This window comes from Odocoileus virginianus, chromosome 19 (assembly GCF_023699985.2).
Source record: "Odocoileus virginianus isolate 20LAN1187 ecotype Illinois chromosome 19, Ovbor_1.2, whole genome shotgun sequence".
Classification (NCBI taxonomy): domain Eukaryota; kingdom Metazoa; phylum Chordata; class Mammalia; order Artiodactyla; family Cervidae; genus Odocoileus; species Odocoileus virginianus.
In genome coordinates this window covers 42,849,024-42,863,457 of record NC_069692.1, presented here as the reverse complement: position 1 = coordinate 42,863,457, position 14,434 = coordinate 42,849,024, and the positions used below count along the sequence as shown (strand labels likewise).

Here is a 14,434-nt window from a genome sequence, read left to right as displayed (position 1 = left end):
TTTTCTTTTTAATACATGGGTTTCCCCTCTGGGGGGCGTCCCTGGTGGTTCAGACAGTGAAGAATATGCCCACAATGTGGGAGACCCAGGTTTGATCCCTGGGTCCAGAAGATCCCTGGAGAAGGGAATGGCAACCCACTCCAGTATTCTTGCCTGGAGGATTCCATGGACAGAGGAGCCTGGCAGGCTATAGTCCACGGGGTTGCAAAAGAGTCAGACGTGGCTGAGCGACTAACACTTTCAGTTTCCCCTCTGCATTCGTTTGTCAGGGCTGCCAGAACAAAGCACCAGAGATGGAGTAGCTTCAACAACAGAAATTTCTTTTCTCACAATTCTGGAGGCTGGATGTCTCAGATCAAGGGGTTTGCAGATCCGGTGTCCCCTGAGGCCTCTCTCCTTAGCTTGCAGATGGCTGCCTTATTGCTGTGTCTTCATATATATATATATACAGATTGCATGTGCTAAGAAGCAGGAAGACTATATAAAGAGGAAGCAAGTTGAACAAGGGTGAAGGTGAGTAGTGTGGAGAGTGTTTCAGTTGATAGGAGAGAATAAAATTGGTCTGAGATGAAATGACTTATGAAAGGTTATAAATTTGTGCTACAGTTTTTATTGTGTGCTGTTTGTAGAATGATATATAGTTACCTAAGTGATTTTGTGGTATGAAGTATGAGATTCATGGCTTTATTATTATTATTATTATTTTGAGATTCATGGCTTTATTAAATCAACTTATGTCCAGATGTAAAGCTAATACTAATGCTTTAAAATTTACAAATAGCTGAGGAAAGAAGAGAAGTGAAAGGCAAAGGAGAAAGGAAAAGATACGCCCAACCGAATGCAGAGTTCCAGAGAAGAGCAAGGAGAGATAAGAAAGCCCTCTTAAGTGCACAATGCAAAGAAATAGAGGAAAACAACAGAATGGGAAAGACTAGAGATCTCATCAAGAAATTTAGAAGATACCAAGGGAACATTGCATGCAAGGATGGGCTCAATAAATGACAAAAACAGTGAGGACCTAATAGAAGCAGAAGAGATTAAGAAGAGGTGGTAAGAATACACGGGAGAAAAAAAAAGAATACACGGGAGAACGATACAGAAAAGGTCTTAATGACCCGGATAACCATGATGATGTGGTCACTCACCTACAGACAGACATCCTGGAGTGTGAAGTCAAGTGGGCTTTAGGAAGCATCACTACGGACAAAGCTAGGGGAAGTGATGGAATTCCAGCTGAGCTATTTAAAATCTTTAAACATAATACTGTTAAAGTGTACTCAGCATTGGCCACAGGACTGGAAAAGATCAGTTTTCATTCCAATCCCAAAGGAAAAAGGGCAGTGCCAAAGAATGTCTAAACTACCATACAGTTGCACTCATTTTGCATGCTAGTAAGGTTATGGTCAAAATCCTTCAAGCTAGGCTTCCAGCAGTACATGAACCAAGATCTTCCAGATGTACAAGCTGGGTTTAGAAAAGGCAGAGGAATCAGAAATCAAATTGCCAACATTTGTTGGCTCATAGAGAAAGTAAGGGAATCCCAGAAAACATCTGCTTCATTAGCTACTGGAAAGCCTTTGACTGTGTGGATCACAACAGACTGTGGAAAATTCTTAAAGAGACAGGAGTACCAGACCACCTTACCTGTCTCCTGGGAAACCTGTATGCAGGTCAAGAAGCAACAGTTACAACCTTACATTCTTTTTTATTGTTGAGTAAAATTCCATTGTATAAATACCATATAGGCTTAAAAATTTTTTAATAACCCATATTCACTTGTGACTCAGTATTTGTTAAATAAAGATGTTTTGGGTTCATTCATAGAGGAAAATTAGGAACATTGTTAAAATATGATAGTAGTCTAAGCACCTTAAGGTGTTATAGTTTGACTCTCATACAGGACTTCACACAGCTGCAAAAAGGAGAGCAGTATCCAGTACAGACTCTTGTGAGTACAGTGTTAGAAATGATGTTATTGAATCTTTATACCCCTGGAAGTTTGTCTGATAAACTGAGTAGTTGTCACACTGAGTTTCATACAATTCAGATCATAAAAATAAAACTAAGAGCTCATATATGTGTATTCCACCTCACTCCACAGGCTCATTAGAATTGATTTGTTGCTAGTTTCAAAAATACAGTGAAAGAAGTTTGCAGTGTTTGTGTTCACTTGGGATCAGGCTGTTTTGCAGAGTCAAGGTTATTGAAATTTATCTGCGGCAGAGATGGGCGAATAATGAACAGTTCTTTCTAGACACGTAATACAAGCTCCCTGTTGGCTTATGTCTGTCTGCCTTAGTAACAAAGATGTCTCTGTGCTACGGGGTAAAGACCTGGAGTGAACTGACTGCCCGGTAAGGGCTAAAAGCACTTGTAGGATATAGAACCACAGAGACTCATTATGATGGCTAAATTGCTTATGAGATACCAGTACTCTGAAGTCCTGATTGGAGTGGGCTTCACACGTCTGTGTTCTGTCTTTCCTGTTTCCTATGCAGCATTTTGATTTAGAGATAGAGTAAGATCTGTTGAATAAAACAAAAAAAGATAGTCTTTGGGCAATTCCTACAACAGACTCTTCCGTTTGATCTTTTGCTATTTGAACCTTTTAATTATTTGTAGAGATATTTTAAAACACAGAAAAGTACACAGGCACTCAATGTATTGACCACCAGGATGAGTTTTTAGTTTTCAGTATCTTCCTTCACAAAATATAAGCATAACGTCTTTCAACTTGTGGGAAACAGGACTAGAAAAGTGAAGAACATTGATCCCTTCCAAGATTAGCTTTTATTTATAGCTGTAGCTTCTAACTTTATTTTGGTGCTTTATAAACTCACCAAATCCCACTACTTAACATTAGCAATAAATTGTACCTTCTTTCCTTCTAACCTTGAAGCTTTTAGTGTAGTTGATTGGACACCTGCTTTTGCACATCTGCAAATGGTTATAAGTTATATATAAAATCCATTCCAGAGGGGTGTGGAAGAAGGGAAAAAGAAATGGATCTTACTGTCTTTTTCAAATGATCTTTTCTTCTCTGCCTGGCCTTCCCTGGTGGCTCAGCTGGTAAAGAATCCGCCTGCAATGCAGGAAACCCGGGTTTGATCCCTGGGTTGGGAAGATCCCCTGGAGGAGGGAATGGCTACCCACTCCAGTATTCTGGCCTGGAGAATTCCATGGACTGTATAGTTCATGAGGTCGCAAAGAGTCAGACACGACTGAGAGACTTTCACTTCACTTTCTTCTCCAGCTAATGAATGTGGATAATTTTTTTAAAATTTTATTTACTTTTTTAATTGAAGGATAATTGCTTTACAAGAATCTGGATAATTTTGAAACGTCAACCACTTGATGTAGTTGGTTTTTTCCATTCGTTGTGCTGAGTGCTTGTCCCATTCAATACAGAGTCTCATGCCCTTCACTTCTGGGAAATTTTCTTCCATCATTTCTTTGATAATTCGCCTTTCTTCTTAACCTGTTTGCTTTTTTAAAACTTCTGATGTGGAGAAGACCTACTGAGACTCCTTTTGCTTAATTCTTCTGTCTCTTTCTGCCTCTGTCTTTTGGTTGTATTTCTTGGTAGATTTTTAAACCTTACTCTCATTCCTTCTATTGAATTAAAAAAATTTTTTTGTCAATAGTAGTTTTATTTTCAAGAAATCTCTTTGTTCTTTATTTTTTTCATTTTAGCTTCTCCTATAATACTTTCTTTAATCTCTGAGGATACTAATTCAGGTTGTTTTTTTATATACATTTATGTGGCAATTTATATACATTATGTGGCAAAACCATCATAAGAGCAAAAAAAACCAAAACACAATATTCAAATAGTGCTCACACTTTGGGGATATGCTTGGAGTGGAGCATAAAGAATATTGTTATTGGTTGTGTCCTATTTTTTTAAATTAGGAAATGAGTTTTATTATGATCTTCATTCCTTACATATATTAAGTATATTACATAATCTTTTATATGTGTCTAATATTTCATAAAAAATGAGCAAATGTGAAGGACACTCCTTGTATCCCATCTTGTAAGAGTAGATGTTTGACAGTGTTCTGTGCCTGGGGCATTGACTCTTTGTAATCATGACCCACCCTTTCAGCTCAACATGCAATTGAGAAATGACAGGGCTAAATGAATCAGCATAAACAGGGTAAAGTGAAGTGTAAAGTGAAGTGGCTCAGTTGTGTCCGACTCTGCGACCCCATGAACTGTAGCCCACCAGGCTCCTCCGCTCATGGGATTTTCCAGGCAAGAATTCTGGAGCGGGTTGCCATTTCCTTCTCCAGGGGATCTTCCCAACCCAGGGATTGAACCCCGGTCTCCCGCACTGCAGGTAGACCTCCTTACCCTCTGAGCCTCCAGGGAACCCTATAAACAGGGTGGTGATGCATAGTTCCTTTGGAGACGTTCTTGGCAGGATGCCCCCTGAAGTCACAAACTTGAGGACACCATCTAGTCTTCCCTGTGATTGTAAGAGACGCGCCCACCAGCTCCTGACCACGTGCTGGTCTTAAATTGCATCCTTTGCCATCCCCACGGGGCCTCGGGCACTTCTGCGGCGCCTTTACTGTCCTCACTTACACATCTCTGTAAGCCAGTTTGGCTCAAAACCGTCTGACTGGACGTGAAGTAAGGGCAGAAAACAGCGGAGTGGAGGGGCGGCTGGTAGGGAAAGCCCGGCGCTGCGCCCCTGCCCGTGCTGAGGGCTCGAGGGCGGGCCGGGCCGGGCCGGGCGCCTCCTCCCGCGGCCCGGACGGTCCCGAGCGCGTCTGTGGACGTGCTCAGGTCTTAGTGCTGCCGCGGCTGGGACAGAGGTCGTCACGAACCAGAGCGAATGCGGCGCTGCGGACCGGGCACACCCGTGTGTGGCCTTGCGGTGTGCCCCAAGTCGTGTTTGCGTCCGCTCCAGCACCAGGCGGTTCTAAGTCCCAGACCTCAGCCAGCGTGCCCCGCTGTCAGCGCCGGGCGGAGGCTTCCTCCCCGCCGCCCGACGGCGCGGCCCCTGCTTCTCCCCGGGCGTTCTGACGCCACGCCTGCGGGAGTCTCTCCTCCGCTTTCGGCCACGCCACGTTTGTTCCCGGCCTTGCCGCTGGCGCCGCTGGTAGAGCGCCCACCTGCAAGGCAGGCGAGCTCAGTGCCGGGGTCAGGAAGATCCCCCGGAGGAGGGCGCGGCCGCCCTCCAGTGTCCTGCCTGGAGCCTCCCTCGGACGGAGGGGCCTGGTGGACCTCAGTCCCTGGGGTCGCACGGAGCGGGACACGGCTGACGTGACTAGCACACGTGCGTGTTCTGTTCTTTAATGCGGCTTCTCCTTAGTCTGTCTCTCTCCTGTTCGTGGGGTCTGTGTTGGGAGAGGAGATACGGGAAGTGTTTCATAAGCTTTCTTTTTTCCCGCAGAGAAATGTAAAAAGTGATTAAATTATGTTTTTACTTTCTTTTTTAAATTGAAGTATAGTCATTTTACAATATTACATTAGCTTTAGGTGTACGATATTGTGATTCAGTAAGCTTTCTTTAATCAGAAACCAGTATTAACGTTATGAGGCATTTTGTCTACCTCCACCTCCATCTTTTTTCTTTTTTTTCTTTGGCTTCATTGAGGTATAATTGACAAAATTGTACTTTATTTTCTTGGTAAGATATTCAAAGTGTGCACCATGATGATCTGATATACATAGACACTGTGAGAGGATTACCATATCCATCACCTTGCATGTTAACTTTTGTGTGTGTGTGAGAACATTTAAGTCCTATCACTCAGTGAATTTCAGTTATATGTGTTATCAGCCATAGTGACCATGTACATTATTTGATCCACAGACTTTATTCATCTTGTAACTCAAAGTTTGTACCGTTTTCCCAACCTCTCCGTATTGCGGTCACTCTCTACCTCCTGGCAACCTCTTCTCCTTCTAGGAGTTTAGCTATTTAAATATCTATTTATCTATTTATTTATAATTTTAAAAAAATTTAAGATTCCATACATAAGTGAGATCATGCAGTATTTGTGTTTCTCTTTCTGACTCATTTCCCTTAGCATAATGCCCTCCAGGTTCTTTAATGCTGTTGCAAATAAAAAGATTTCCTCTTTTTTCAAGGCTGAAATTTATTCCACTTGTGTTGTGTGTATTTTCTTTAACCATTTATCCATTAATGGACACTTAGGTTGCTTGCATACCTTGGCTATGGTGGATAATGCTGCAATGAGTATGGGAGTACAAATATCTTTTGGAGATACTGATTTCGTTTCTTTCGGGTATATACATAGAAGTGGGATTGCTGGATCGTATGATAGTTATATTTTTATTTTTTTGAGGCATCTCTGTACAGTTTTGCGTAGTGGCTGTCCCAGTTTACATTCCCACCAACAATGTACAGGGGTCCCCTTTTCTCTGCATCCTTGCCAACACTTTTTATCTCTTGCCCTTTTTAAAAAGTTTTTTTTCTTTTATCTATTATTTATTTTTGGCTTCGCTGGGTCTTCGTTGCTGTACACGGGTTTTCTCCAGTTGCAGTGAGCAGGGGTTTCTCTTCTTGCAGAGCATGGGTTCTGGGTGGGAGGCCTTAGTTGCCCCGAGGCATGTCACATCTTCGGCTACCAGGGATCAGACTGGTGTCCTTGCATTGCAAGGCAGATTTTTAGCCACTGGACCACCAGGGAAGCCTCTAGCTTTGTTCTTTTTGCTCAGGATTGCTTTGGTTATTTGAGGTCTTTGGGTTTCATACGAATTGTTTTTGGATAAATCTTTATAATTGAAGGAACTCATATTAACTAGTCTCATTCCTTGCTAAGGCAGTCTTTTTTAGGTTCACTTTTGCAAAACAAATGTTTGATCATATGTATCTACCTACTGGAGATATGGGTCAATCTAATTTATGTTAGGTGTAAAATCACAGTCCTCTAGTAATAGTGGCTCATCTTTAATAAGCTTTGGGACAGCAGAATAAAATACTCCTTTATGAACTGTAACTGAGGAGAACCATTATTGATCCCTGAAGTTAAAAAGCAGTCATTGTTCTTTAGTAAGATAATTTCATCACTAGTGGTGATATTTTATCTAGTATTACAAATTCCTACTTTCATTGGCAGAACTTCACTTCTTTGTAACCTGACCGGGTGTCTAATTTTAGAACAACAGATGGCTGGAGCTTGCCTTGTATTGATTAGTAATATTTTCTCTCTGACACACAGAAAACTTTTCTTTAGTCCCTTGCAACTTGATCATCCGTGCACCTTGCAGAAACCTCAATGTCCTATATGGCTCAGAATATTATCTATAAGCACTTACCTCTGTCAGGCTTTTGTTTGGAGGCCAGAGCAGGAGTGTGACATGATACACCAAAAATTGTCCTCTAATCTTGCCTATTCACACGTGACGCACCATAGCTTGTCAGCGTCTTTTGTGTTTTAATTAAAAAATTTTTTTTCCTATGTATTGACTGAATGCAGCCCTTGGATCTTAGTTCCCCGACCAGGGATCAAACCTCTGCCCTCTGCAGTGGAAATACAGTGTCTTACCACTGGCCGACCAGGGAAGTCCGAGTCTTTTGCATTTTAACAACACCTTTCAGAGAATTGACATTGCTTCCATCTAAATGACTTTGTCACTTCCTTAGGGGAAAATTAGTATACATTTTGTTTATGAGGGAAATGAAAAATACTTTATTTTACGCTGGATTGTGAGTTAATATGTCTAGGTAGACTGTTACTAGCCAGAGCCAGGACCAAACTCTGGTTCAGCTTGCTTGTTGCCCTGGAGTCAATGTTGGAGAGACAAGGGTGGTGTAAAAAGGGGCTTTATTTAGGAAGCTGGCACCTGGGGATATGGTGGACTTGCATTCCCCCACATCACCTCCCAGTTGTCAGTTAGGGGTCAAAACGTTTTAGAGGAGAATTTTGGGGGCTTCACTGACAGTGAGGGTGCCAAATACATGCAGAACAGCAAAGTCAAAGACGACTCGCATCTTGAAACTGGTCGCGCAGTAGTCTAATCAGCGTCACCGTGATCATTGTAAGCACAGTTAATCTTCAGCCCTAGGGTTGATGTGTTCCAGTTTCCTGGAGGCCCGTTCTTGGAACTGTGCAACCAGAGTCAGTACTGATAAGACAGAGCAGCGTCTGTCACGGCCACAGCCTGCTCATCCCACGGTTAGTTTTTCCCCTCTGGTGGCGGTTAGTGTCTGCAAAGCAACCGAGGAATGTGCATCAGACACTGTTATCTATGTCCTTTAGGGAGGAACTGAAGGTTCTGTGACTCTCTAATCTTCATCATTAATTGCTTAATCCTGCTCTTCCGTGACTCAGGGAGGCCTGGGAGACTCCAGCTTTTCTACAAACGAGAGACAGGGTATTCGGAAGGGCTTTTGTATCTGGGAAGGCCTCCCTGCCCCCACTGCAGAGTCCTGCTCTGCCATGAGACCTCTAGGAGTTATTGGTGGGGGCCCAGGAGACCTGGGGGCTTCCCACGTGGCTCAGTGGCAAAGAATCTGGCTGCTAGTGCAGGAGGTGCAAGAGATGCATGTTTGATCCCTGGGTTGGGAAGAAGATTCCCCTGGAGACGACGGAAATGGCAACCCACTCCAGTATTCTTGCCTGGAGAATCGCAGGGACAGAGGAGCCTGGTGGGCTGCATGCGTGCGCACACACACACGCACGCACACACACACACGCACACGCGCGCGCACACACACACGCACACACGCGCGCACACACACACACGCGCGCACACGCACACGCACCACACGCACGCACTCACGCGCACACACATGCACACACACGCACACACACGCACACACAGCATTCTCAAAATCTCAAACTTAGGTACCACTCTCTGCTCCCTTCCCGGGCCATGACAGTTCCTTGAAAATTTCTTTGCTGTTCCTAAAAGCCACGGGGTGTGTGTGTGTGTGTGTGTGTGTGTGTGTGTGTGTGTGTGTTGAGGGCAGGGAGGATGGTGACAGAGGAGTAGGTGACTCTTCAGATAATCTGAGTGAAAACCTGAAACAAAGAGGGACGACCTGGTGAGACAGGAGAGAATGTCCAGCCTCACCACCTGTCTCCCAATATGCTCTGAAAATTCTGGTCCACAGATATCCTCTTTCTTTAAGAATTGGTAGTGCATGTAATTATAGATTATCTGACATTTTACTTGAAATTACCTTTTAAAGGTGAGTCATCGCAAAGTGGTTAAGAGACATACTCTGGAGCCAGGGCAATATAGGACAAATCCTGGTTTATGAGGTACTGGCTGTGTGACCCTAGACAAGCGGCGTAACCTCTGTGTGCCTCAGTTTCCTCATATGTAAATTGAGGATAATAGTAATATCTACTTTACTGTTCTGTTATGGGTAAGTTACTTAGCCAGCAGCACTCATACATATTCATTGGAAAAGGAGATAGTGGGACTTCCCTGGTGGTCCAGTGGTTAGGACGCCACGCCTTCACTGCCCAGGGCCCAGGTTTAATCCCTGATTGGGGAGCTAAGGTCCAACAAGCCGTGCTGCACAGCCGAAAAAAGGAAAAGGAAAAGTAGATAGTGTAAAAATTAGCGGAAAAAGAGATAAACATCTTCAATCCTTCCACCTATAGGTAACCACTATTTCTATATTGGTACGTACCCTTATATGTTTTCTGTAGACAACATTAAAATCATACTTTGAATGTTATTTGTAACTTTTCCCCTTAATAATATATCATGAGCATTTGCCCATACTTTTTAACATCATTATATCTAAAAGAGAACTACGCTGAAGCTTTAGGTGGCTTCCAGATTGTCACTTTTACATGAAATGCTTTGGTAAACTTTTTTGTATGTTAATCTCACTCCCTTTTTTTTTTTTTGGCTGTGCCATGCAGCTTTTGAGACCTCAGTTCTCTGACTAGAGATTGAATCTGGGCCCATGGCAGTGAAAGCCTGGAATACTAACCATTAGGCCACCAGGGTACTCCCTCATCTCACTATTTTCCTTGAAAAAGTTTTCCTTGAAGAGAACTGAAATTGCTGATTCAAAAGGCATTTGTTTTTATTTTTAAGGCTTTTGACACATACTGCCAAATTGCCCTCCAGAAATATTCTCTAGTGATGTGTGAGAGTTTGTTTTCTTGTCCTCTTGTCATTAGGGATTATTCTACATTTGTTTTTTGGCTGCACTGTGGCATGTGGGATCTTAGTTCCCTGACCAGGGATCAAATACATGCTCCAGGCAATGGAAGCCTGGAGTCCTAACCACTGGACCACCAGAATTAATTCCCTCCTAATTTTTTATTTTAGGTTCAGTTTTGTAGGTAAGAATTATATCTTCATTGTTTGATTATGAAGAAAACTGAACATTTGTATGTTTTTAGCTTCTGTGTTTCTTTTTCTTCTCTGTGTACGTGAGGTACCTTTGTATTCTCTGTCCGTTCTTCTTTTGGGAAAAGTATTCACTTTCTTGTCAAGTTTCCATTTGTAAGAGATCTTTATGTTAAAAAGCTATTGGTTGCCTTTATTAAAATATTCTTCTCCCAAGAGGTAAAGTTTCAACAACAACTTTATTAATCGATTTGATACTCTAAGGTTAGTCAATTAAGCCTCATCCACGAGGTCTCTAAGAGAAAAACTATGATCAGTTGATATTTATATTATCATATACAAGGTATATTATTTATAAACACAGTTGAGAAGTCTTTTTATTTTTCCCTTCTGAATATACCAGACACTTGCTGGTGAGTTGATTTGGAGTTTACTTTGTGAGTGAAATTACTTCAGTCATTCTGATTAGGTATTGTGAATCCTGTTTTGTGCTTTATCTGTGATATCTTTTTTTTTTTAATTGAAGTATACATACTTCAATTGATGTACAATGTTGATTTACAATGTTATGTTTCTGGTGTACAGCCCAATGATTCAGAGATACACACACACACACACACACACACACACACACATATTCTTTTTCACATTTATTTCCATTATGATTTATTACAGGATATTCAATATACTTCCATTTGTTATATAGTAGGACCTTGTTGTTTATCTCTTTTATATACACAGTAGCTTGTGTCTGCTAATCCACCCCAAAATATGAACTGCTTAAGAATTTGCTCATCATCCTTGTGCGGGGACCATGCTAATCTCTGTATCATTCCAATTTTATTTATATGTGCTGTGGAAGCGAGCGTTGTACTTGTGGTATCTTAATGCATTCCTCAACTATTCCCAGATGCTGTCTTGGTATTTTAAACTCTGAGAGTCAGCCACAGTGCTTATGCCTTGCGTTTATCAAAGAACTTGCTGTGTGGATCGATCAAAAGTTGAGATGGAAGGCCCACAGATTTTTGTGATTCTAGAGCTGAGGTTGTAATGCTTAGTATACAAATAACCGAGTGACTTGAAAGGTGGATTCTTAGAAAGATTGGAAGTTGCCAAAGATGAATGGGTGAGCGAGAGCTCGCTGTGTGTAGGGCAGCGCATCGCTGCTCAGGCCTCCCGCGGGCATCACTTCTCAGAGCACGCTGGAGACTCATCCCTGTAGCTTTCTGAGGCTTGAGCGGGACCTGGAGATTCCCTTGGAGTACAGTTTGAAACTTTACTCATACCTTCAAATGCATTTGGGAGTTTAAAACAGCTGTAGAAACTCCTGTTGCCCCGGTAGAGTTCCCAAGGCAGTGTGTCTCTGCTTCCACAGTCTTTACTTCCTAAGCGCCCCCAAACACCACAGGCCCCCAGCCCGCCCCCACCAGCCATCCGAGGAGACGTCGCTGATGGCAGAAGAGCCTGAAAACCACTGGGTGACTCATGCCACGCGTGTGTGGCTTTAGGATTGACAGATGGTTTTTAAAATAGTTTACCCTTTCACTCTAAGGAGATTTTTGAAGTTTTGATCAGGAGTCTAAAAATTCACATTTTACCTAATTGATTGTGAGGAGGGTGCCTATCTTACCTGTCTGGATTTTTTTTTTTTTCTTCAGTCAAAGTTTAATGAAATATTCTGTATTACCTATAATCTTTTATTTAAAAGTGAGAAGAGACTGTGAGGAAATATATAAAATCTGTTTAAATCAGCAGAGCAAAAATCATGTTCTTACCAATGCTATTTATAAATATTGAGATGTTATTTATTTAAGCATGATAAATATATTCTCTTTTGATGGTTGAATGTGAAGTTTGCTTAGAATTAAAAATTTTATTTTCATTTTTCTGAGTGGCTATGACGTTTTCTAGCCAACCCAAGGGGTTTTATAATGTTTCTCTGGCCATTTAACCTGTATTTAGAATTTTTAGTGGTACTTTCTGAAAATTTCCAAGGCGTATCATAAAATTTGTGTTACAGACGTGTTTCTTCTTGGTTCTTCCTCTCTTGGGCTCACCGTTCCCCTCTCCATCCCTTCAATTCCTCCACACACACCCCCCACACCCCCCAGTGCTGGCACAAAAGTAAGTTACCGAAGTAGAGGAGGAAACATCTGCTTATTAAGTGTGATATTTGAGTAGAATTCTAAATGCAAAGTGGCTAGCGGCAGCGCTTCACAGAGTCAGGTCAGCCTCGTCTGGGTTGGGTCCCGGTGGTTTGTAATGCCGCGTGGGTCACGCCGTGTGTGGACGCCTTCTGCCACGCTTCTCGTGTCGCTCTCTGCTTCTGTTGCCACCGTTTTAATTCACAGCATTAGCTCACATCTCTGGTCGTTTGTCATTGGGTTTTCCCTGCCTCCGTGGTCAAGTTCCTCCAGTCTGCAGATCCCACAAGCGGCGGCTGGATTTGTATGTCTGGACATTGCTAGGCGTGGGGTCACTGCGCTGCCTAGAATACCCCAGCATTATGGTCCTGACTCTCAGCCTCTCCAAGCCTCTTTACTCTGAGTGCCACGTTAATTTTCTAGTCTTATCACCTGCTGCTCCCGACCCCCAGATTCTACCCTGTGGATCTGACAAGCCCGACAGTCCCTGAGCGGATATTGCTTTTCCAGCCTCCTGTCTCTGTGCTGGGACATCTGACCCACCTTGGAAGTGGCACCATCTCCTGCTGCATTACTTTCCAGATCCCTGCTGTAGGCAGCGCTCTTCTGCTTTAGGGAGCCGGAGTGTCACTCGTAGGGAATCCTGTTTGCATTTGTAGGCTCTTATCTGCCTTGCCAGAGGGTAGGAACCAGCTCATCCCCTGGACACACTCAACCTGCTGGGTCTGCGGCGCCCAGCCTCTCGTCCCCTTCTGGCTCTCTCCCCCGTCACCGTTCTCATTTGTCCTACCGTGAAATAACAACTGCTGCAAACTCTCCTTTTACCCAGATTCCCCTCCCAGTTCAGCCATCTCTCTCTCTTCTTGCTGCCATGATTGTTTTTTAATGGAAGAGACTGGCTTTATTGATTTTCCTGATAAAGTTCATTGGAGAAAAATACAAATAATACAGAATTTGAAGTGGGTAAAACTCATCCAAAATGCCATCACTCAGAGATAAATTATTTTTTATTAAATATCCTGTCCCATTTCACACATAAACACACATACTCTTGTATGTGATACACAACTTTATATCAGTGAAATCACAGTGGACATACTGTCCCGTGAGCTCCTTAAAAAAAATTCAGTATTTTGGGGACATCTTTCCATGTCAGTTCATGTTAATCCTCATCATTTCTGTAAGCAGTTCTCAAGAACTCCATTGGATAAAAAATTACTTATTCTACCACCTTTTGATGAGGATACCCATTCTTTCCTCATTTTTCATTTGTATTGCTAATACTGTAGTTATGTTAGTTAGGGTTCTCCAGAAAACCAGTCAGTCCTAAGGGAAATCAACCCTAAGGGAAATCAACCCTGAATATTCATTGGAACGACTGATGCTGAAGCTGAAGCTACAATACTCTGGGCATCTGATGCGAAGAATCGACTCATAGGAAAAGACCCTGATGCTGAGAAAGATTGAAGGCCGGAGGGGGATGACAGAGGATGAAATGGTTGGATGACATCACCAACTCAATGGACATGAAGTTGAGCAAGCTCTCGGAGATGATGAAGTACAGAGAAGCCTGGCATGCTGCAGTTTTCGCAAAGAGTTGCAAAGAGTCGGACACGAGAGTGACTGAACAACTCCAGAGAATTAGAACCAGGGGACACACACGGAAAAATTTTTATAAAGAATTGGCTCATGTGATTATAGAGACTGAGAAATCCCAAGAAATCCCGTGGAAAGCCTGAGAACCAGCAGGCAGTCAGGCCTCAGGCAGAGAGAGTAGGTTTTCTCTTGCTCATCCTTTCATTCTATCAGACCTTCTAGGGATTGGATGAAACAGTAGGAAGGACCTTCTGCTTTGCCCAGTCTGCTGATTCAAATGGCAGTCACATCCAGAAACATCCTCATGACACCCAGGATAATGTTTAACCAAATAGCTGGGTATCCAGTAGCCCAGTGAAGCTGGGACAGAAAATTAACCATATCAGTAGTGAACA

General features: G+C 42.7%; 1 protein-coding gene, 1 long non-coding RNA gene and 1 pseudogene across 4 annotated transcripts in view; 2 read left to right on the top strand and 1 right to left on the bottom strand.

Annotated features, from left to right (window-relative positions):
* Positions 1–14,434, top strand: part of ANKRD6 (ankyrin repeat domain 6) — a 175,235-nt gene that overhangs the window by 21,191 nt on the left and 139,610 nt on the right. The window lies entirely within an intron of this gene.
* LOC139039636 (uncharacterized) lies at positions 278–1,079 on the top strand. The gene is made up of 2 exons (XR_011492978.1): positions 278–513; positions 782–1,079. It is a non-coding gene; the product is annotated as an uncharacterized lncRNA (long non-coding RNA).
* LOC139029750 (U6 spliceosomal RNA) lies at positions 11,065–11,164 on the bottom strand (annotated as a pseudogene).